The 21,685-nt window shown below is 40.2% G+C and overlaps 1 pseudogene; it reads right to left on the bottom strand.

Annotated features, from left to right (window-relative positions):
* Nucleotides 1-17,442: 17,442 nt before the first annotated feature.
* LOC111825101 lies at nt 17,443-17,768 on the bottom strand (annotated as a pseudogene).
* Between the last annotated feature and the right edge of the window lie 3,917 nt (nt 17,769-21,685).

Below are 21,685 nucleotides of genomic sequence, written 5' to 3'. Positions count from 1 at the left end.
TTAGACCTATGATAAAATTCTCTACTGATCCAAAGATGGATTTTTATTGCTTAGGAAAAGGTAGGAATGGAAGGAAAAGAATAAAAGAGAGCAAGGGAGGAAGTAAGGAAGGATGGAAGAAGGAGGAAATAAGGGAGGGAGGAAACAGAGAAGGAAAGAAAACAGCGTTCCCTGGTTTCTCCTCCTATTGTCACTCCTTAGCTACTGATGTTACTTCTCTTCTATGTAAGAAGATCCCCTTCAAGTCTCAGCTGAAGACCTTGTTTGGTCAACAGTCAGCATGTCATCATTGTCTTTCTAATAGTTCAAAGTGTGTCTCCCAATCAGATTCAACTCTTGGTGGAAACCGTGGGTCCTACCTCTGTCAGGAAATCTCTCTAGCTATCCAACTTTCTCTCCCAGGTTCTGACTTTTATGCTGGGGAATCTGTTTCTTCATGTGAGCAGGTGTCTCCTAAGCAATGGAAAAGACAGTCCCATGGGCATAGTTAGTGCATGGTTCTCCAGAACTGTCCCATCCCTACAATCCCTACACAAAAATATTAGAAAATATTTCAAGAAGAGCCTTCTTTTCTTATTGGACAATCCCCTTATTTCTCATTTTAAGTGATGGAACTGAGTGACTTGAGGGGTAACTCCTAGATATACCACTTGAAAATAGATGCTGTGGGTTACTGACCTTTGGTAACAAATTTGGGGAGAAGGAAAGGTTGTAAAATTAAAGAAAAGAAGAAGAAGAAGGAAGAACTTAGGCCAGCTACAGCGTCTTAACTAACTGTCATCAATATGTCACAGGTGATTCTGTAAATCAAACCTGAGCTCAATCCTCTGGGACAGTGCAACTTCGGTTTGCTGCTTCCCTCTTTCTCCTCCACCATTTCCTTTGATGTGAATAATGTGAGATGGGATCTTTGTGGGAAGGGACTTAGAAAAGAATTTAGGATTTTCAAGTTAAAATTAAAAATTAGTTTGTTTCCTTCTTGTTGTTAGCTGGGAATCAATTTTCTAATTCCTTCTCCTCTCTGTCATTTGCCTATTGATAATGTGCTAGGCCATGCGGTACTTGTCCCTTTTTATTCCTTCTAATTAACTTTTTCAATCAATTATGATTACTTGTATGGATTTCTGTTCTCTCTTCTCATCAAATTTGTTTGGCTTATTTTTTATTTACACGCCACTACCCACCGCTGTGAATGAACAATAACAAAAAATCTGCACTCTTCCCTTCCACCTCTTGAACTGGAGAAACAGTTAGCTAATAAGAGGCTAAATGAGCCTCAGAGTATAGAGAAGCTGGAATCCTTAAATTATTTAAATTGAAAAATGGCTGGTTTTACAATCAGAAAAACTCAAGTGGGCCATAAGCCCTACTTGATTGTCCCCCCTTATCTGGATGATCTTGTAATGACAGCTGGAGTTATCTGCCATCAGCATCACTGTCCACAAAAGCTTCTCTGCTTTCCGCTCAACTCCTTTGCAGCCCTGGGGAGCTGGAGCTATTTCAGGGGAGAGGGCCCTACAGGATTGGAAACTTTATTAAAATGCAAAGCTGTCTCTGGTGACATAAAAGCTGAGTAAAAAGTGATAGATCTAAGACCACAGAGCCAGAAATTATCTGCAGAATGAAAACCTGAGATTTTATATACTGCCCCAATAGGCAAGGGTCAGTGGAAAGTAAAGAGCCATGTGCAATAAACAGCAGTGTAAATTAAAAGCAAGAGATGGAGGGGAAGGGAAATAGGTTGTTCAGCGTGGATAGTGCAACAAATGCCAAGTGTCAGACTGGCCCGTGCAGAATTCTGTCTCGGGAAGCAGCCCTGTGGAATTCATTGTGGGATGTCAGGGTAGTTGTCTGCTTTGAAAGATTAGGAACGTACCCCTAAAACATTCCTGATTTTCTTTTGGTAAGCAACCCTTTCTTGAGCTATCCTATATGAATTTTCTGGAACCCTTTGTTACTAACAGAATTAGTAGTAATAAGATAGTAATGGGAATCCATCACACTTTGACTTGAAGTCTGAAGGTGGTTCTTCCTTTCACTTGCCATATCACCATGCAGCATCAAATCATCAAAATAGATGTAAGTGCATTTGCCCAATTTGATACATTGTACTATAAAATACCAAAATAAGATCTTAAATTTATTTGACACTGTCCATTCAACTCAAAGGACTCCACGTATATTACTCCCTAATAAGTTGAGATGTTGAAACAAAAACCAAGGCACTAAAGCATAAAACAATTAACTAAGTTGTTATAAACAAGGAAAAATTAAAAACAAGGTCCAGATGATTTCAATTTGGGTATACTAAGTTCTTCATAAATCCCTCTTTATTTTGCATTCAAAATGCTTTACTGCCCTGGCTGGTGTGGCTTAGTTGGTTGGGTGTTGTCCTGTGTACCAAAAGGTTGCCAGTTCAATTCCTGCCAGGATACATGCCTAGGTTGCAGGCTTGATCCCCAATATGGGGCATACAGGAGGCAGACAGCCAATCAATGTTTTGCTCTCACATGGATGTTTCTCTCTCTCTCTCTCTCTCTCTCTCTCTCTCTCTCTCTCTCTCTCTCTCCCCCTTCCTCTCTCACTAAAAATCAATTAAAACATTTTTAAATGCCTTACTATTTAAAAAATGACTCTAGCCCTGGCTGCTTTGGCTCAGTGGATGGAGCGTCAGCCTGCAGACTGGGGGGTCCCGGGTTCGATTCCAGTCAAGGGCATGTACCTTGGTTGCCGGCACGTCCCCAGTGGGAGGTGTGCAGGAGGCAGCTGATCGATGGTTCTCTCTCATCGATGTTTCTGACTCTCTATTCCTCTCCCTTCCTCTCTGTAAAAAATCAATAAAATATATTTTTTAAAAAATGACTCTAAGCACAGTACTCATAAAAACCAAAGTAGCATGCTCCTTTCTGTACTTCACTGCTTTGAAAAAATTTTTCAGGAGAAATTTATTAGCAATATCATGACTACCATGGCAACTATCAACAACCATTTATTGAGTGTTTACCGTCTCCCCAGCCTGTCCCCCTTCTCCAAGCCTTGTCTTCAAGCCTCATTTTCTCTTCTCAGTAACCTTGAAAAGAAAAAAAAAGTCATAATTTCCCTTTTTATGCAACTAGTAAGTTCAGTTAACAGACAAAAAAGCTAAATGAAGTACCCCATTCCTTCATTTTTAGCAGAAGACACTAAAATTACTAGTCAGATCAAAATTACTCCAAATATCAGGAGAACCCCCCCAAAAAAATATGCAATACTTTTGTTATTATTTTTTTCTAAAAATATTGTGTTTATTTTGACATGTTTACAAACTGATTTTTTTGTGATGAGCACATTGGCAGAATTACTTAAGACTTTGTTTTCTATTTTTAGTTCAGAGATGGCTTAAGGTATAATCATATAAATGAGGTTCCTTATCCAATGGAAGAAAACAAGGTCCTCTCTGTCCCCCAAAAAGAAACTGGGCACCAGAACACAGAGAGGCGCCTTTGTCCAGCTCTGCCCCCCACCCCCATTAGTATGCACTGCTGCACACTCGAGGCCCACGGAGCCACTTCTTTGACTTGGGAGGTTGGTTTTTACAAAACCCCAACCTTTGTTCCACAGGGACACTCATGTCAAATGACAGTCCCCCATCGTAATTGTAACTCCACCATGTTCTCCCATTCAAGACAGCACAGCCAAGTGCAAGTGGAGCGAAAATCATGCTATTACGGGGATAACCTTGAATTTGCTGGAATTAATGCTTATGTGTTGACTACAATCCCCAGAACTTTATTATTATTTCACATTTCTTGTCATCCCAGCTGATCATGACACACCAAGAGTCTCATGACGTTGGGGTTGAAAAATATGCTTTTGGCAAAATTGGCAGCCAAACTGAGAGACTAGTAAATGATAAGAGATCCTTAGATCCCGGGTGCTCACCAGAGACCCGAGATTCCTGAACCAACACTCAGGAATCTTTCAGCAAATGATAGGACCCGGTCATACCGCTCTGCTCCCTTCAGCCTGGTGCCCCTCACTGCAGGTCGATTCCACAGCTGCAAATGTATGGGAGAGGGCTGGACAGAGTGTGTTTACATTAAACAAGGATTTAAATAAGCTTCAGACACCACACTAACAGCATGAAATTAATTTTATGCACCGTGACTAAATTTCTGTCTTTTTGTTAAATGTATTATTGTCTTGAGTTAACTTGTACTTTACATTGAAAACAAAATTATTTTTACATTTTCAGTGTTCAGAATGCAATTTTGATTCTCTGGAGAGCTTTGGAAAAGGCCCACCCTGAGACTATACCCCAGGCAAGTTAACTCAGAGTCTCTGCAAAGGGGACCCGGGTACTAGTGATTTTTAAAGCTCCACTGGTAATTCCAGTGTGTAAGTGAGGCTAAGAACCATTGGCCTCAAGGAAGGAAAAGCAGAGGAAAGGGAGATCAGGCTAGGGAAGCATTAAGAAATTGTGGTCATAAAATTATAATTGGTGTTATTTAGATTTGTCAACCTGCTCTCCTGAGAGCTGCCGGTGACACTGGATATGAACCTAAGACGTTCCCAGACATCGTCTCTCCCTGCTTCTATCCATGCATATGTTTGCAGAGCCTTGTGTCCCTGTGAGCCAAGGGCAAAGAGGCAGTGGTAACCTCTCCATGGCAGCAGAATTCTCTCAAAATTGATTCAGTAAAACCTTTCTCTACGTCTCTCTCCTTAGAGGCAGGTAGAAGTAAAGAATCCTAGGCCTACCACAAACTTCCTCAGAAAAGATAGATTCAGACCAGAGTTTTAAAAATAATACAGATCACCTGGCCAGTGTGGCTCAGTGGTTGACCGTCAACCTATGAACCAGGAGGTCACAGTTCGATTCCCAGTCAGGACACATGGCCAGGTTGTGGGCTCAATCCTCAGTGCGGGCATGCAGGAGGCAGCCAATCAGTGATTCTCTCTCATCATTGATGTTTCTCTCTCTCTCTCTCTCTCTCTCTCTCTCTCTCTCTCTCTGAAATTAATAATAATATACTTTAAATAATAGTAATACAGACTATCTGTGGTGGGCAAGGTGCTAACTTAATCCTTACCACAACCCCGTGAGGCAAGTATACGTGCCTCCGTTTTACAGATGAAGACCCTGAGAAGTAGCCACATGAGAAGGCTGTCCAAGGTCATGCAGCTAATGTGTGCCTAAGTCTGGACTTCTCGCTCTAAGACAGATGGAAAACTGACCAAGGGTCACCCAGCTATTCATGGACAGCTGTCTGTGTCAAAAGAATCTTCCATTCTTTAAGTAGAGAATCAAATTAGTATGCTAATTGTGTTCTTTGCTAGTATGTATAAGCAAGCATTATACTCACATAGAAAAGAATCTTAGTATTCAGACACCAGTATGGCATTTGTCCTCTTTTGAAACATCATCGCTATTTCTCATGACCAATTTAAATCTATTAGAGTTTCTTTTATTTAAAAAAAAGTTGAATGATTAAGAGAACCCAGCATAGGCATCTAAGCCCAACTTACATGGAACCTTTGAAAACAGAGTATAACTCCTTCTTATAACACTTCTGAAAATGGAAATAGCTCTTGAATTCATGGTAGTAGAAAAAAATTCATTTTGCATGATGTCCTAGATTATAATAGTGAAATTGGAAGTTGTCATCAACCCCAAACAGCTAGAGCCATCCGTTTCCTCTTCTGTAAGCTTTTTCTTTTCTTTTTTAAAATATGTTTTTATTGATTTCAGAGAGAAAGGGAGAGGGAGAGAGAGGTAGAAGCATCAATGTTGATAGAGAATCGTTGATCGGCTGTCTCCTGCATGCCCCCTACTGGGGATCGAGCCCCCAACCCAGGCATGTGCCCTAAGGGAGAATCAAACTGTGACCTCCTGGTTCATAGGTCAACACTCAACCACTGAGCAACACCGGCCAGACAGTAAATGTTATCTTAACCAGAAACTACAAGCTACCTAAAGACACAGCCCGAGGTAGGGCCAGCCCACAACCAATTTTAAGAAAGCAGTTTATCTTTTCTTTACTGGTCAATCATTATCTTGTGTCGATGTGTGTTAGGTGCCGTTTCTCTAGCCATTTCATGTTTACCTCTTTCCCAACTTACTGGCACTCCTTGTCCCTCTTCCTCTCACACTCCTAATGGCCTGTTCAGTCCTTCCAGCTTCTGGACCAAAACCTATTCTCAAATCCTTCATTCTCATAAAGGTAAAAGTGGTTAATAACAGCTAATAGGAGTTATGATCTCCAGGGTGATATGCATTTTTAACAGGGATTAAATCCTTTTGGCTGAAAAGGCAATGCTCTTGGGATGTAATTACAGGCAGCAGTTCTCTGGAGGAGGATGAAGGCTGCTCCAATCCAGCCACTCAGTCGCAGCTGTGCTCTCCTGGGGTCAGGTCCGTGCCTTTTCGTGTTTTTATCCTGAGTGGAGTGCCTGTCACAGCAGCTTTCACCCTCAGTCATGAAGGAAACTTTAGCCTGAGGGAAATAAATTACAGCCATAAGGATGCCCTGACGCAGGGAAAGGGAAGATGCTGGAGTCGTTTTGAGCCAGAAAGCCATGGGAAGAAGCCAGGTAAAGCAGTAAGAGGAGATGACCTGGACCCATGGTTTGAATGCTTCTAGAAGCCAGTGTCAGTTCTGAGAGACTTACTCAGCAGCTCTGCTACATTTCAATGTGTTAGAGTTGAGTTGCACTGAAATTGGGATAAAGACTAAATGAATCGTTTAAAAAAATATTTATTGAGCACCTACTATGAGTCAGGAAAGCTGTATAGAGATAGCAGTATAGAACCCAGTTCCTGCCCTTATGACACTACTTATATAATCCATTACATTGGAGTCATACTAAGTGCCACAAAAGAAAATTTCCAAGTACTAAAAAACCTTATAGCAGACCCCATGACCTAATACAGAACATCAGGCAAAGCTTCTCAGGGGGAAAAAAGTCCTTTAAGCTCATTCCTGAAGGATGAGTAGGAATTAACCAGAGAATTCATAAAGGACTGGACATTTCAAACACCTTTAACACATGGTACTCTAGAGCTAATCCTGAGAATTGCCTTGATTACTTTTCTTGAGGTCTTACGACAAGCTGCCTATTTAAGGCTCTGAATTCAGACAAAAGGAAACATTGGCCGAGAGAAAGACATTTCCATAGATGTGGGCAGCTTCATGAGGCACACACAGTACACTGTGATCTCACCATTACTGTTTCTCTGTGCTCTTGCCTAGGTCATGAGCATGAACACCCCTTGGACATTCCCTATCAGTATACTCTAGGCCAGCAGCTTTCAAATTCTGAAATATCCACAGACTAGACTTTCTTTATGGCCCTGTCCAGAAACCTTGGGCAAAAGAAAAGGAGTTAGGAAAAGGAGAATGAGCCAAGAAACTGGAAACCTCCGAGAGAGCCTGGTCTGTGTAAGGGATACTTTAACTGTTCTTTTTAACACAGAGCCAGTGCTTTGTAAGTTTGCAAAAAGACATTCCCACATCCATCATGCTACTTTATACATCATGATATTTTATATCACCTTCCCTTGGCCCTCTTCTTTAGCTAATTAAATTCTTGTTCCTAAAAACTCAGTTCTGGCATCTTATCCTCTCATCCCACTGTCCCAATCTGCTTTAGATATCCTTCCTTTGTGCTCTCATAGCAAGCTGCACTTTTATACCTTATCACAGCTATACTACAGTAATTGATTTACTTATCTGACTCATCTACTTCTTGAGGGAGTAAGTTCCTTAAGGCTAAGGCTCATGCTTTAATCATTTTTGTAGCCCTGGTCCCTAGCAGAGTACTTAAAAAATACACTGAATGAATTAATGTTCATGTGTGGTAGTTACTTTCCCTTTCTTGGCCTCTGGAGAGATGTGGAAACTTAGATTTTTGCATATCCAGTAAACAAGGCTGGTTTTGTATGTAAGAAACTTTTGACCCATGCCAGTCTAATATCTTCTCCTTTTATAGGTAAGCCTATTGTAGTTATCTTGACTACTTCTATAGTCTTCCTTTGGAAATATCCTAAGAACTAAATAGGCCAGTATACATACACTGAGTGGCCAGATTATTATGACCACCCCATCAGTACAATGAAGTGAATTAGTTATGCAAATAATAATAATAATAAAACCTTGAGAGTATTTGCTTAGGAAGTTTTCAATATTTAGTATTTTTGGAAGTGTCAATGAAGTACTGATGGGGTGGTCATAATAATCTGGCCGGTCATAATAATCTGGCCACTCAGTGTAGTCCCACTGACCAATATATCAGTCAAGAACAAGATTGGTTTTGATATTCAGCACTGAATTAGATATAACCATATGCATGTCTGATCTTTTAGTCAGTACATTTTATTTTATTTTTTTAATATATTTTAATTGATTTCAGAGAGGAAAGGAGAGGGAGAGAGAAAAAGAAACATCAGTGATGAGAGAGAATCATTGATCGGCTGCTTCCTGCACACCCCCACACTGGGGATCGAGCCCGCAACTGGGGCATGTGACCTGACCAGGAATCAAACCGCGACCTCCTGGTTCATAGGTTGATGCTCAACCACTGAGCTATGCTGGCCGGGCTAGTCAGTGCATTTTAAATAATGCCCATGTTTCATATTAGGAATGACATAATTTCCAAGATAGAAGCAAGGAAAGAATAAACTATTCTTAGCAAGATATTTGTCAAGTAATTAAATATTTACTTAATGAAAAAAGGAAAGGATGCATTAATAAAGGACTAATTGCATGCATGTATAAATGTAGTACAATCTACAGGAATCAAGCCATTAGTTAAAATAATGGACTTGTCAATGGCAAAATGACAAAGCCATCAAACATGAAAAATAAAACCTATTGGAATATCATATTTCCCAACCAGAGTCCAAATATCATTCAAATAGTGAAAAGAAGTGTGTGCTTTAAAAAAAATACTACTAACCTGGAAGAGGCAGAAGTTTGATATGTAAAAAGAACATTTGTAAATTAGAGAAATCCTCATCCCATCCCATCTTTCTCCTCACACCCCCTGCCCCCGCTCCGACACACACACACACACACAAACCATCCTCACATATGCACATCATGGTTGTCTTATCTACTTGCTTTCCTGAAATGACCTTGATTTGAAAAACAGGAAGTTGGAGGCAGTAGAGCAGCGGTTCTCAACCTGTGGGTCGCGACTCCTTTGGGGGTTGAACGACCTTTTCACAGGAGTTGCCTAAGACCATCAGAAAACACATATATAATTACATATTGTTTTGTGATTAGTCACTATGCTTTAATTATGTTCAATTTGTAACAATGAAATTGGGGGTCACCACAACATGAGGAACGGTACTAAAGGGTCACAGCATTAGGAAGGTTGAGAACCACTGCAGTAGAGTAAGAGAAAGTTCCTGTCAACTGAAATTCTCCTTCCTTCTCTGCCTATTACTCTTCGAGATAGGCATAATTGCCACCTCTTCTGTGAAAACCCTTTTTTATCCCCCCTGCCCCCTTCCTCTGCTCAATCACTGCAGTTTACCTCTTTCCTTCTTTTGCACCTATTTCACTATCTTCTCTTATAGTTGCCTACATCTGTCCTTCCTATAGCCTAGGAGCCTTGCAAGAGGGATTGTGACTCATTTATCTTTATATTCCATTCTCTCTCTGCTTTCTCCATTCCAAACCCAAAGCCCAGCAGAAAGCAGGAACTCAGAAAACTGTTGGAAGACTGGAAGGGAAGAAGAAAAGAAGAAAAAGAAAGAAGTTTATTTTTTAAGGAAAAAAAAACCTGTCTTCTTTCTTCAAAAATACTTTATCTTTCTAAAATCAGGGGACAGCCCCCCTCCCCCCAAGGTGTTAGGGTATGTGCCCTGAACACCTCACTTTGGCAGAGAGCCCAAATTCCATCTCCAACCAGCTGAGTCATTTTCAGTCTCTTTGTGGTTCATTCATGCTTTTCCCCTTCATTGACACATTAACATTTCATGGTGAGTGGGTCCTGCTCAGCTGGCAGCCCTGCTAGCCCCCCACACCTCTAAGCTGTCCTCACTTCACTAGTTCCCAATTGCCTGCCTCCAGGGGAGTTCTGTCATCATCACCATGCGGTTGGAAAAACTGCTTGTTCGCTGTTGCCATACCTAAGTTTTGATAATTGACATGAAGCAAACTCAGCGAATGAGAGACCTCTGCTAGAGGCCATCTGCTCCTATGTTTGCTTTTCAAAACCACCCCATTTATTTTAAGAAAATGAGAGAAATACAGACAATGAAGGAACTGGACAGATCTAATATCTGCTTGATTTGGTATCTGGTCGAAATCTCTAATTTTTTTTCCCTCAAATACCTATACATCTCTTATCTTCAGGCCCTCTATAGTAGGGACTATTACAATGAGTTTCTAGATCCATCTTGTTTTGTAGGTCAGCAATTTCTACGTTAACCTCAAAACTAGCAATAGTCCAAGAGCAAATTAGTAATTAAAAACTAGCATCTCTAAAGCTAGTTTATTGACTTCCAAAAGGGAACCTCTCTCTCTCTCTCTCTCTCTCTCTCTCTCTCTCTCACACACACACACACACACACACACACACACACACACATATCTTTTAGAACAGCGGTTCTCAACCTGTGGGTCGAGACCCCTTTGGGGGTCGAACGACCCTTTCACAGGGGTCACCTAAGACCATCGGAAAACACATATATAATTACATACTGTTTTTGTGATTAATCACTATGCTTTAATTATGTTCAATTTGTAACAATAAAATTGGGGGTCACCACAACACGAGGAACTGTATTAAAGGGTCTCGGCATTAGGAAGGTTGAGAACCACTGTGTTAGAAGTTTAGCAGTTCGGATTTACTTTGGGGCCTTAAGCCCTTAGTAGGTGCTCAATAACTCCCTGCTGACACACTGATTAGTTTTAGTAGCTCCCTGTTATTTCCAAGAAGACAGCATTTTCTAGACTTTTCTGATCAACAGATGAAACGTACGTTTTCTTAAAGCTGTGGAAATAGAATAATTCATATTGTGAGGTTGTTTATTACCAGCCAGACCCTCATGTTGCTCTACGGGGCTCTGATAATCACCTATTTCAGAAGCCATTAGCCTTCTGTGTGTTGTAAAGCACCCTTCCCTGTAGCTGGTCTATGCCTTTGTATTCTCGGGGGAGGAACGGTGTGTACTGAAGTAACAGACCTCTGCTGACCAAGGAAGAAAGTCTTTGATGCACAAATAGTACATTAAACTGCTTTTATTTGATATTGTTGAAATTAAACAGTGTGTGGAATCCCTGCCCAGGCATGGGAACATATAAAACCTTTGAGAAATTGTACATTAATCCATGCTTAATATTACAGAAACGCACACGTCTAAGAAAAAATACACATCGAAAGAATGTAACAATCAAGGCTTAGGCACTTACAGCAGGACAGCAGGAGCTGGATTTCTCTTATTGATTTCAGAACCACCGGTGTTGTGTGTGTGTGTGTTTTTTTAAAGAGGCGAAATATTGCTTTTACCGTTTTCAGATAATAATGACTGTTGTTGCAAATTATAAAATTTAATTAGCTATATAAATGCCAGAGGAACAAATAGTGTGCTATTGTCTTGATATCTTTCCAGAAATTAGTCTTTTAAAGTAAATTTGCCATATTAATCATCTAAAAATATTTTTGATCACTGAATTAATAGTTTGCAGCCTGTTTCCAGGTACTCATTGCCATAGGTGATTGCTTCTTAATTACTACATGGGCTCTTTCTATTCACTCATATTAATTCATGTTTTCTGGCATAGTCCCAAAAGGCAGCCTTGCCCTATATCTTCTAATTACTTCTATAATTGAATTTGCCCACTTTTTCTAACCTATTTTTTAAACTGACTGTGTTTGTTCATGGTTTATTGTGTCTTTTTTGTGTCAGTTCTCTGCAAGCAGAATGTACATTGATTCTTCCCTCGTTTCTCATTAATTTTCAAGAGCTTTGCTGCATGTCTGTTTTTTCAGTCTGTCGGACCTATTGCTAGACCGAAAAAAAAAAAGACTCTTATTATTAAAGGTTAGGTAAAATAGACTGAAGTTAATTAATTCATTAGTAACTCTGAGCCAATTACTGAAGCCTTCTCTTATTTATATACTTGTTAACAAGACAGAAATGAGAAAGGCCAATTACAGGCATATGTCCTTCAGAAGTTCAGCAAAACCAGAGCTTATGCATTTATTGACACCCCTACACAAAAAATTCAATTTATCTGCCAGATATGTGAAATTGCATTTAAAAATTATTGGCTAATACTCTATTCTGTTCATAAATTTTCAAGGTTTCCCCCATCTAGATATCTTTGAAATGTCTGCTATTATTAAATTCTTCTAAACGTATCTCAAGGAACACTGCTGAGCCTTAGAGCAATTACAAAAATAGAAGAAATTTGACCTAATTTTCTGGCTTGCATTCATCTCTTTTTTCCAAACTATTATGTTTTCAATTCTTAAAATGAGATCATTGATTAGCAGATCTCAGAAATGAGTGCCCTTTCAAATATGTTCTACTTGATTTTTCTTGAATAGGCCAAAACCTATTCAAGGCAGTTTTTTCTGAATTTTTTCTGTGACTAATATAAAAAATTTTACTGCTTCATCCACATAAACTACCTGCACAATACATACTACACCCATCACTTCCCCATCTCTCCCCAGAAATATTTTGTTATTTTAACAGGGGTTCGGAGGGAAGGGGCCAGTGATTGAGTAGTTTTCTGTACATCTGTATTCTCTTCCTACGCTGGTGTCAGCATGGGACCAACAAATCAACAGGCAGCCTACACTAATGTCTCAATAAGTTGACTGGTTTGTTGAATCCAAACTAACTTGAGTTTTGGGGGGTTTTGTTGTTGTTATTGTTTTTTTTTACCTTTTTACTACCAGATGGACTCACATTTTCATATTTAAGTGATGCAAAAATAATGTCAGGGTTACTGCTGCCTAACTTTCTAGTTTTTCCTAAGTCTCCAATGTATTGAAATTGAATCAAATATTTGATAGAGTCAGAATGACGACCACAGCGCTGTCAAATAAGGAGGAATCTCAGCAGGTCCTTAGCCCAGGTCCTTGATTCTTGGAAGACAAAAGGAAAAAAAGGTTAAAATGTGTAGCGTACCTTTTCAGGAAGCCTTGCATAATGCTTCCTAACTTTCATACCCTCTTATTTAATAAGGTGGGTTTTTTTGAACTTTTCACTTTTTTAATACCATGTATCTTTTCCTCTGCTGATTTATGACCTATTTGAGGAATAACTGTAGTTTATGTCCTCAATAGCCCCAGCATTTAACACAATGCCTTGCAAATCGCAGGCCCTCGATAAACATACTGTATGTCAAAAGAATTAGGAATGAGAAGTCCATAATCTCTTTTTCACGTGTTTGGTGTCTAACCCCCCTCACCGTCTAGGTTAACTAAAGGATTTCGTGCTTGAAATCAGTTAATGTATCTTAATTTTCTGTGGCAACTGCAATAAATTGGTAACAAATGCTCCATTATTAACTCCTGTAAGCTTCTCTGCTCTAAGATTAAAAATCTATACTAATTTTCCCTCACAGGAACTGTTTTTTATTCTCTTAATTATATATGAGCTTTTTTTAAGGCTTTACTGACCTCAAGTTTGTTACTTTGGGCCAAGACCACACAGGACCTTGTTACTCTTCCCAGTTCCATGTGCAGTGCGGTCTTTGTATTTTCAGAAACACCTGCGTGAAACAAATTAGGTTCCCTAGACTCCACTCCTTGGGGCTTTTACCCATTAGTTCCTCATGCCCCTGCTTCAAGGAAGCCGGTTTTCCTCAGGCTAACTTTTCTATGTTGTCTCTGCCTTCCTGTTTACTCTCTCTCATTCTCTCTCCCCCTCTCTCCCTCTCTTTCTCCCTTCTTCTCTCCTTCCCCCCTCAGTCCCTTCCTTCCTTCTTTTTTTTCCTCTGTTTTTTGAAATGTTATTGTATAGCTATGTCTCCTAATAACAGCACTTCATATGTTTATAATGATTTTCCAGTGTACAACCTCTTTTCACAGGTACCGTATCATTTGATTCTTACAGGCTAAGTAGCATGCCAATGAAGAAACTAAGATTCAGAGAGGTTAAGTGACTTGCCTAAGGCCACAGAGCTAGTTACAACTTGTTTTTAAATTCTTTCATCATCCTTAAAATGAGGGTGATAATACAATCTTAGTCACTGAAAGCCAAGGGGATTGACTTTAGTGAATTGCCTGCTTCCTCTCCACCACTGCCCTCCCTTTCAAGTGAGCCTCACTACCTGGTGAATTATGTACAAGCTCCTCCCCTTGAACCTCAAACCTTCAATGTTAGAGCCAAAGTCACCTTGCCAGCTTGCTCTCTCCCTACTTCCTACTCATACCTCATGCAGCTAACACATCCGATTTCCTCTCTTTTTTAAAAATATTTTTTTTATTTCAGAGAGGAAGGGAGAGGGGGAGAGAGAGATAGAAACATCAGTGATGAGAGGGAATCATTGATCAGCTGCCTCCTGCACGCCCTGTACTGGGGATCAAGCCTGGAACCCGGGCATGTGCCCTTGACTGGAATCGAACCCAGGACCTTCAGTCTGCTTTAGTTTGCAGGCCAACGCTCTATCCACTGAGCCAAACCTGCTAGGGCACATTTCCTCTTTTTGATTCACCTTTGTCCCACTCGATCCTCGTCACATCTATAGAAATTCTATCCTTCCTGTGGGTTCCTTCTCCCATTCAGGCTCTTACTGGAAGCATTTTTCCTGATATCCATCTCCTGCCACTCCCAACTCCCACTAGCTATGTCTCCCTGGCATTTGAACTCTCATGACAGCCTCTTGTGTCTTTAGATGGTTTCTTTTGGATTCTCTCTAATGTGCTATGTATTTTTGTTGTTATCTCTTCTCCTCTTAGACTCTAAGTTCCACGAGGATGAGGATCAGGTACCATTCAGATATCACAGTGGTAGGAACATAGCTTTGGGGTGCACAGACCTGGTTTGTACCTCAGCGCCATTTGCCAAGACAAGCCTCATAACCTATCTGAGCTCTAGTTTTCTCAGCTTTAAAAGTAGGTGCCAGTAATACCCAACTTGCAGAGTTTCTGGGAAGGAATGTCTATAAAATACCTCACAGAGCATCCAGCCCGTGTAAGGGCTCATGCCAGTGAAATTGAATAGGTTAGAACTGACTTTGTAATCTCATCACAGCACAGGCATTTATTCTAGTGTAGGAACAACTAGATCCTAGCCCAGCCTTCCTATTTGTGTGAATATTTTCATATTTCTCTCTATGTTTATGTCAGTGTTAAGTCTTATCTGAATATTCCATGTTCAGACCTCTTAAAATTAAAGTACATTTGTTGGTGTAGTTTAAAGTACTAATAAAAAAGTAAGATAATATGTTCTTTTTTAAAAAGCATGTGGTTTCTAGTTAACACTGGGTGTGAATCCAAACTGCCACTGCTCTCTAGCAGTTGCCCTACCCTCTCCAAACTATGACCAACTCAGAAGTTGTATTTGGGATGTCTTTCACTTTCTTCTTTATTGGTCTGTATGTTTTGGATTTTTTAAAATAAAGAGGTTGTATTTCTAGAGCCATAAACAATGAGAATATTATCATAGGTGACAGCAATAACTTTCAACACACAGACGTCCACTTTTGTCATTTGGATTTATAAATTTTGCTTGATTGTTCAGTGCCTTATGCATGTAAATATCTCATACATTTCAGTAATTGCTAAGGAGCAGGGTATTTCTTTTTGAATTATTATCAACTAATTTTTAAAATAACTAAATAAGCCAATAAACTACATCACCAGTCAGTTTAACCTTTAGGGGGACTAATTTTTCTAATAACGAGAAATTAAACGTTGTCCCTGTAACCAAAGTTGACTCAAAGCCTGGACACAGAACAAAAGTTGGATCCAAATTGCATCTAAACTTAGAGCAGTCAGAGCCAAAATCATGGCTATAGTCAGTATGTTATTTTGTTAATGTGGGTAAAGAGGGCTTTTAAAAGAAAAATAGAAAATGGGGCAAACCTTGTTTTAATCAGGGAGTATAAGGAAAGAAAATTAAATGCCTATGTTACAACTTATTCTTTCAGACTACCAATAACATTTTCCCTTAGCCTCAAGAGACAAGCATAAAACAATGGCGCAGTGCTTTAGAATAGGAACTAAAGTTGTGTACTGTGCATGGATTTAGTCCTATATAAGAGGAAGGCAGCATTTAAAGCTGCTGTTGCCTCCTGGGGAAAAAAAGAAAAAAAACACTGGGATTCTGAGTCAAATATGTATGCATTTTCTGTTTTTCTGTCTTGTGGGTCTTTATTGCTAAAAATATTTTTATGAAATCACTCTGGGCATCTTTAAGCTTAATGTGTTCTTGTTTGCTCATTTGCAAATCTCAAGTCATGATATAATTATGAAACATCTTGAGTTATTAAAAGTAGAGAAATTTCACTTTGTTTGTGAACTGAACAGCAGACCAGGCAATGTCTTCAGAAACAAAGATTTTCATTTTTGATGGGAAAAAAAAAGTTCTTTTTCATTATAAGTTAAAATGAGGGATGATACCAGGACAAAAAGACAGAAATTGTCAGCTTGAAAGCTGTAATGTTGATGCTGTCTACATAGCTGTAAATGAAATAGAGATTGGTTTCTTTTTCTTGACTTGTTTGACCAATGTACAGCATCTTATTGGGCGATCAAACCTTGAAAAGTCACCTTGAGGTGTAAGTTACCAATCTGCAGCATATCAGTGACCAAAGTGATATTTCATTTTACTCCATGCAGCAGAAACATGGATTGAGACACACTCCATGAAATAAATGGTTACAAGCATGGGCTTCAAGTCAGACTACCCTGAATGTGAGCCTTGGGCCTACCACTTTCTAACTCTGTGATGTTGAGCAACTTAACCTCATGAAGTCTGTTTCCTCATCTGAAACATGGGGATCATAACATTTCATCAGAGTTAAGAAGCACATTCTTTCACATTTTATCATCTCTAATATCAGGATGCATCTTATAAATGATGGTATGTCTTGGTTTCATTAGCAACATTTTTTTCTTTCCTTTTTTTTTAATTGGAATAATTGATTCTAACAAAAGTACAAAGTATGGAAAAATTAGTGTGTTTGAATGATTTCAGAGAGCAGAGAAAGGTTCACACTAGCAGGTTGTGTTTAGCACCTTCGAACAGAGATATTCAGAGTGCGGACACGTGGCAGTCCAGGCTCCGACTACCCAGGAACGATCTGTGTGACTGAGGGTGTGCTGATCACAGAACAGTGTGGTCATTTGGGTTTTTCTCTACATGTTGAAAGTGCCACAGAAAACAGAGTGGGAAAGCTGTTCACTGAATTCATGGCTGGTGGTTAAAAAAATGGGAGAGAAATGTTGAAACAGAGGAGAAAGAGCCCGGGTGAATGAGGAGGTCAGTCAGATGGGCAGTCCGAAGGCGCTGACGATGCAGTACATGGTCTTGTTCTCCCATCACATGGTGCAGCTCCTGTCAGTAGAGCTGTCCCAGAGGCAAGACCTCGCCGTGTGTTCTGCGTAATTATACAGGTCACAATGTATTTGAATGGTTTTCCCAGCTTGGTGAGTTGGCTTAAAGTTTGTTCTACTACCTTTGTGGTCCACTGATTGAGTTTGCTGCGCTGATAGGCGTTGCCACTGATGGCACTTTCAATAGCCTCTTTCACAATGTTGCTCACTTTGTCAACAACAAAAGTAGGCTCTTCCGCGCTCTGGTAGTCTTCCATCTTCCCCGGTGCATTGCCTCTGCGGCCCTGATTTTTTTTTTCTTTCTTACTGGTACATAAATTAATTGTGTAATTTACAAACTATAGTATTTGCTATTCAACTAAATAACTAATATACACTTCTAGAGTTGTTTTGAGGTAAAAATAAAATAATTGTATAAAACCTTATGCCCAAAGACTCTCAGTAAACAATACTCATGAATGTTGTACAGTATGATTTCTGTAAATGCTGGCATTTTCCAGTCTTTTTGGTCATAATTTTTTTTTCCAAAACTAGAAGTTAATTTCTTTGCTAAAATCCTTGTTGTTGGAACAGTCTGCCTACCAAATTGTTCATCAGATTTCCTCTAATATCTCTGACAGCAAGATATTGAATCTGAAATGTGAAATGTGGTCAAAATAAAGTTTGTAAAAGTCTACACTGGTTTGTCAGATTGAGTTGTCTACAGACAAAAAGAGGAGTAAGTAGTGAGCACGCTGCCACAGTGCCTGGCCCATGGTGAGCACTGTAGAGGTGTTGTTGTAGAGATGGTTAAAGAGCAGATTCTGGAGCCAAACTGACCGGGTTCAAGTCTTGGCTCTACCCCTTACAAGCTGTGTAACCTTAGACAAGTTATTTAACCTGTCTGTGGGCCCCATTGGCTCCTGGGGTTGTGAAAATTAAATGAGCAATGACCAAAGAAGGTGCTTTATAAGGATGCTATTATTATTGAAGATACTCCCGTCTTGTGTTTAAGTTCCTTAAGAAGGGTCTGAGTTTTCTGACACTGAAAGGGAATATTACCATCAATTTACTTTTCAAGAAGGCGATTGTTATAATTCTGTTAGAGGTGTGTACCATATAAAACATATAATCTGCTAACAGTATCTTTGAAGTATTTGTGATGATGTGACCTAGCTGATAAAACTAGCCTATCTAGCAGTAAACACATGACTGAAAACAAAGCTAAGTCTGAGGTTGCTTCTAACAGCCTCGGGAATGCCTGTATAATATTATCTTATTATGACTTAAAATTCAGTATAATATAGGTCAGCCTATATCCCCAAGCAAGGGTCATATGACTATAAACTTTAGAATGTCCTCTCTTACATTTGTTCACATGGAACCCATGTTATTCTAGTTATTTTAAGTTGTGAGCATAAGAACATGGTGTGAACATGACTATTGTGCCTAGAACAACTATGGCCTCCAAGCATGTATCTCCAAGTATTGGTGTGACTTTTAACTTATTGATCAACCCTTTCAAATATAAAAAAAATAAACTCTGATTACCAATAGTTCATCATTCTTTTTTGAGTGATAATTATGTGGCAATTGACTTGAATAATGGTAATCAGCATTATTTACTCATAACCAAAATACACTTTTTAGCTTTTCTCTTCTTCACTTTTCACCTCTAACTAATACCTGTCATCAAAGTCAATAGCAAGAGACTATAACACAATGTGTTGGAACGTTGGTGTCCCAACAACATGGCTCCAAAACCTGGTCTGTCACTCAGTTGATCCCCAAATCTCTACTAATATTTGTTCTTGCTCATGTCATAAGTCTACTACAGGCCATTGGCCGTCCTTTACCCTGTAGCTGTGCCATCTAACATGTGCCTTCTGCAGTCACCCTGGTAGGGAAAGCAGAACCTGGAGGGACTCTTTCAGGAGCCAGTACTAGAACTGACTTACATCAACTCCATCCAATTCCATTAGCTAAAGTGCAGCCACATGGCCCTAATTAAAGTACAAGAGACTGAAAATACCATCATCCTTCTTGCCCAGAAAGGAAATAGTGTGGCAAACACGTAGCATTTTCTCTGCCACAGCTCCTTACTAGCTGTATAACTTTAAGCAAGTTACTTAACTTCTCAGAGCCTGTTTTCTCATTTGCAAAGTGGCAATAGTAATACCTATCTCACAGAGCTGCTGTATGGATAAATATGGAAAGGTATGTAAAGCACTTAACATATGATAAGAACATTATAAAATTGTCCTATTTTCTCACTAATAATCAATAGTTTTCTCCCTAAAACCCACATATACACATAGGACCCAAGTCATATGCACCTGAGTTCTCTAGTCCACACCAGTCTAGCTCTCTGTTGATCCTTCAGCTCCTGCCCAGCCTCTCAGGGATGTGGGACTCACAGCAGCTGAGACTCTTGGCCATGGGGCTACTCTATACTAATAAAAGGGTAATATGCAAATTAACTGTCACTCCACGACAAAGATGGTGGTGCCCATAGCCACAAAGATGGAGGCACTGGCCGGAGCCATGGAGCCGGCCAGAGTGGGCGGGACACTTGGCTTCCTTCAGGCGGGACACTTGGCTTCCTGCAAGCCCCAGCCGGCCACCGAGGGCCAGCCAGCCTCTGGGCGGCAGCCACAGAGCTGGCTGGAGCGGGTGGGAGGCAGCTCCAGCCCAGAGTGAAGGCGGAAGGCGAAAGGCGGCAGCCAGAACGAAGGCCCGGGTCCCAGGTGCCGGAGGGAAGCTGGTGCCGGCAGCCAGGGGAAGGAAGGCCTATTCTTGCATGAATCTTCATGCATCAGGCCTCTAGTATCAGTATAAGTACTGTACTCCAGGGGCTGAGATAAAGGGAAAGCAAAGCCAGGACAGGACATTGAGAAGGGGCTCTAGGTTCTCCAGGAGTCTCAGAGGGGAGGGTTTTGAGGAGATTAATTAAAGGAGTGGAGGATAGAGGGGAGAACTAGTTGTGTGGGCTTGTGCTTAAAGTGGACCCCAAATCCCAGGATAGCAGCTGCAAGAAAGGGGGAAAACGAACACATATGGAGTACTTACAAGGTAGCAGGCATCATCCTGGGGCTTTCAACAAGTGACCTCATTTAATTCTCACAAGAAACCTTGGGTAGGAACCCCAATTCCAGTTTTTAGTTTGGTTAAAGTAACGCACCTAAGCTTACATAGCTAATAAGCTACATAGTTGGGGTTGGATCTTCAAAGTCCCGATGTAGTGTTTGTACTACACTACTTTCCATCGGCCAGTGATGCTGAAGTGTGCTGAGGACCAGATCTCAGAGAATAGACAGAGAAGGTCAGGGGAGCAATCCCTCCTAACCCCACTTCCCACATGACCAGAACAGCTTACTCAGCATCAGCCTATGATACAATGTATTTTCAGTAGATCCCAGACTCACACAAATATACTTCTATTTGCTTGCTAATGTTGGAAATAGATTTCACTGAGAGAGGTGATGAGTGTATGAATAGCTTTCCATTAACATGTATGTGCAATAATTTCCTATTGGGATACATGGTGGATAGAATTATTTTACTGAGTAGAGCAAGAATTTAGATAGAGGAAGCTTATCAAACCAAGGCCACAGCTTTTTTATTTCATAATCTGACAGCCTGTACAAAAAAATGGTCCGAAAGAAGTTTTGAGTCCTCTGTAACCATGCAGGCCTGGAATATGGTGAGAACTAGTCCCACAGAACAATCCCATGAAATGAACCCTGAGTTATCACGCCATGATGTGCCCTCAGAGAACCCAAATATACCCTGAAAAACGAAGGGATTTGGGGCTTGGCATTTTAGGAATAGCATTAAAACAGAACTACAGCCCTAGCCAGTTTGCTCGGTGGATAGAGCCTTAGCCTGTGGACTGAAGGGTGCAGGGTTCGATTCCGATCAAGAGCACTTACCTCGGTTGCAGGCTTGGCCCCTGGTTGGGGTGCATGCAGGAAGCAACCAATCAATGTGTCTCTCTCATTATTGATGTTTCTGTCTCTCTCTCCCTTTCCCTTCCTCTCTGAAATCAATAAAAATATATTTTTAAGAAAAACAAAACTACAATTGCAGCAGAAGAACTGAAATGAATATAAGACTAGGTTTTTCTAATCTGTCAAAATACATTTCTTGGAATTGTGAGCAGCATAAACTCTGTAAGTTCCAGTCTCTGCCTCTA

This window comes from Myotis lucifugus, unplaced genomic scaffold (assembly GCF_000147115.1).
Source record: "Myotis lucifugus unplaced genomic scaffold, Myoluc2.0 scaffold_14, whole genome shotgun sequence".
NCBI classification, from domain to species: Eukaryota; Metazoa; Chordata; class Mammalia; order Chiroptera; family Vespertilionidae; genus Myotis; species Myotis lucifugus.
This window is presented reverse-complemented; position numbering and strand designations above follow the sequence as displayed.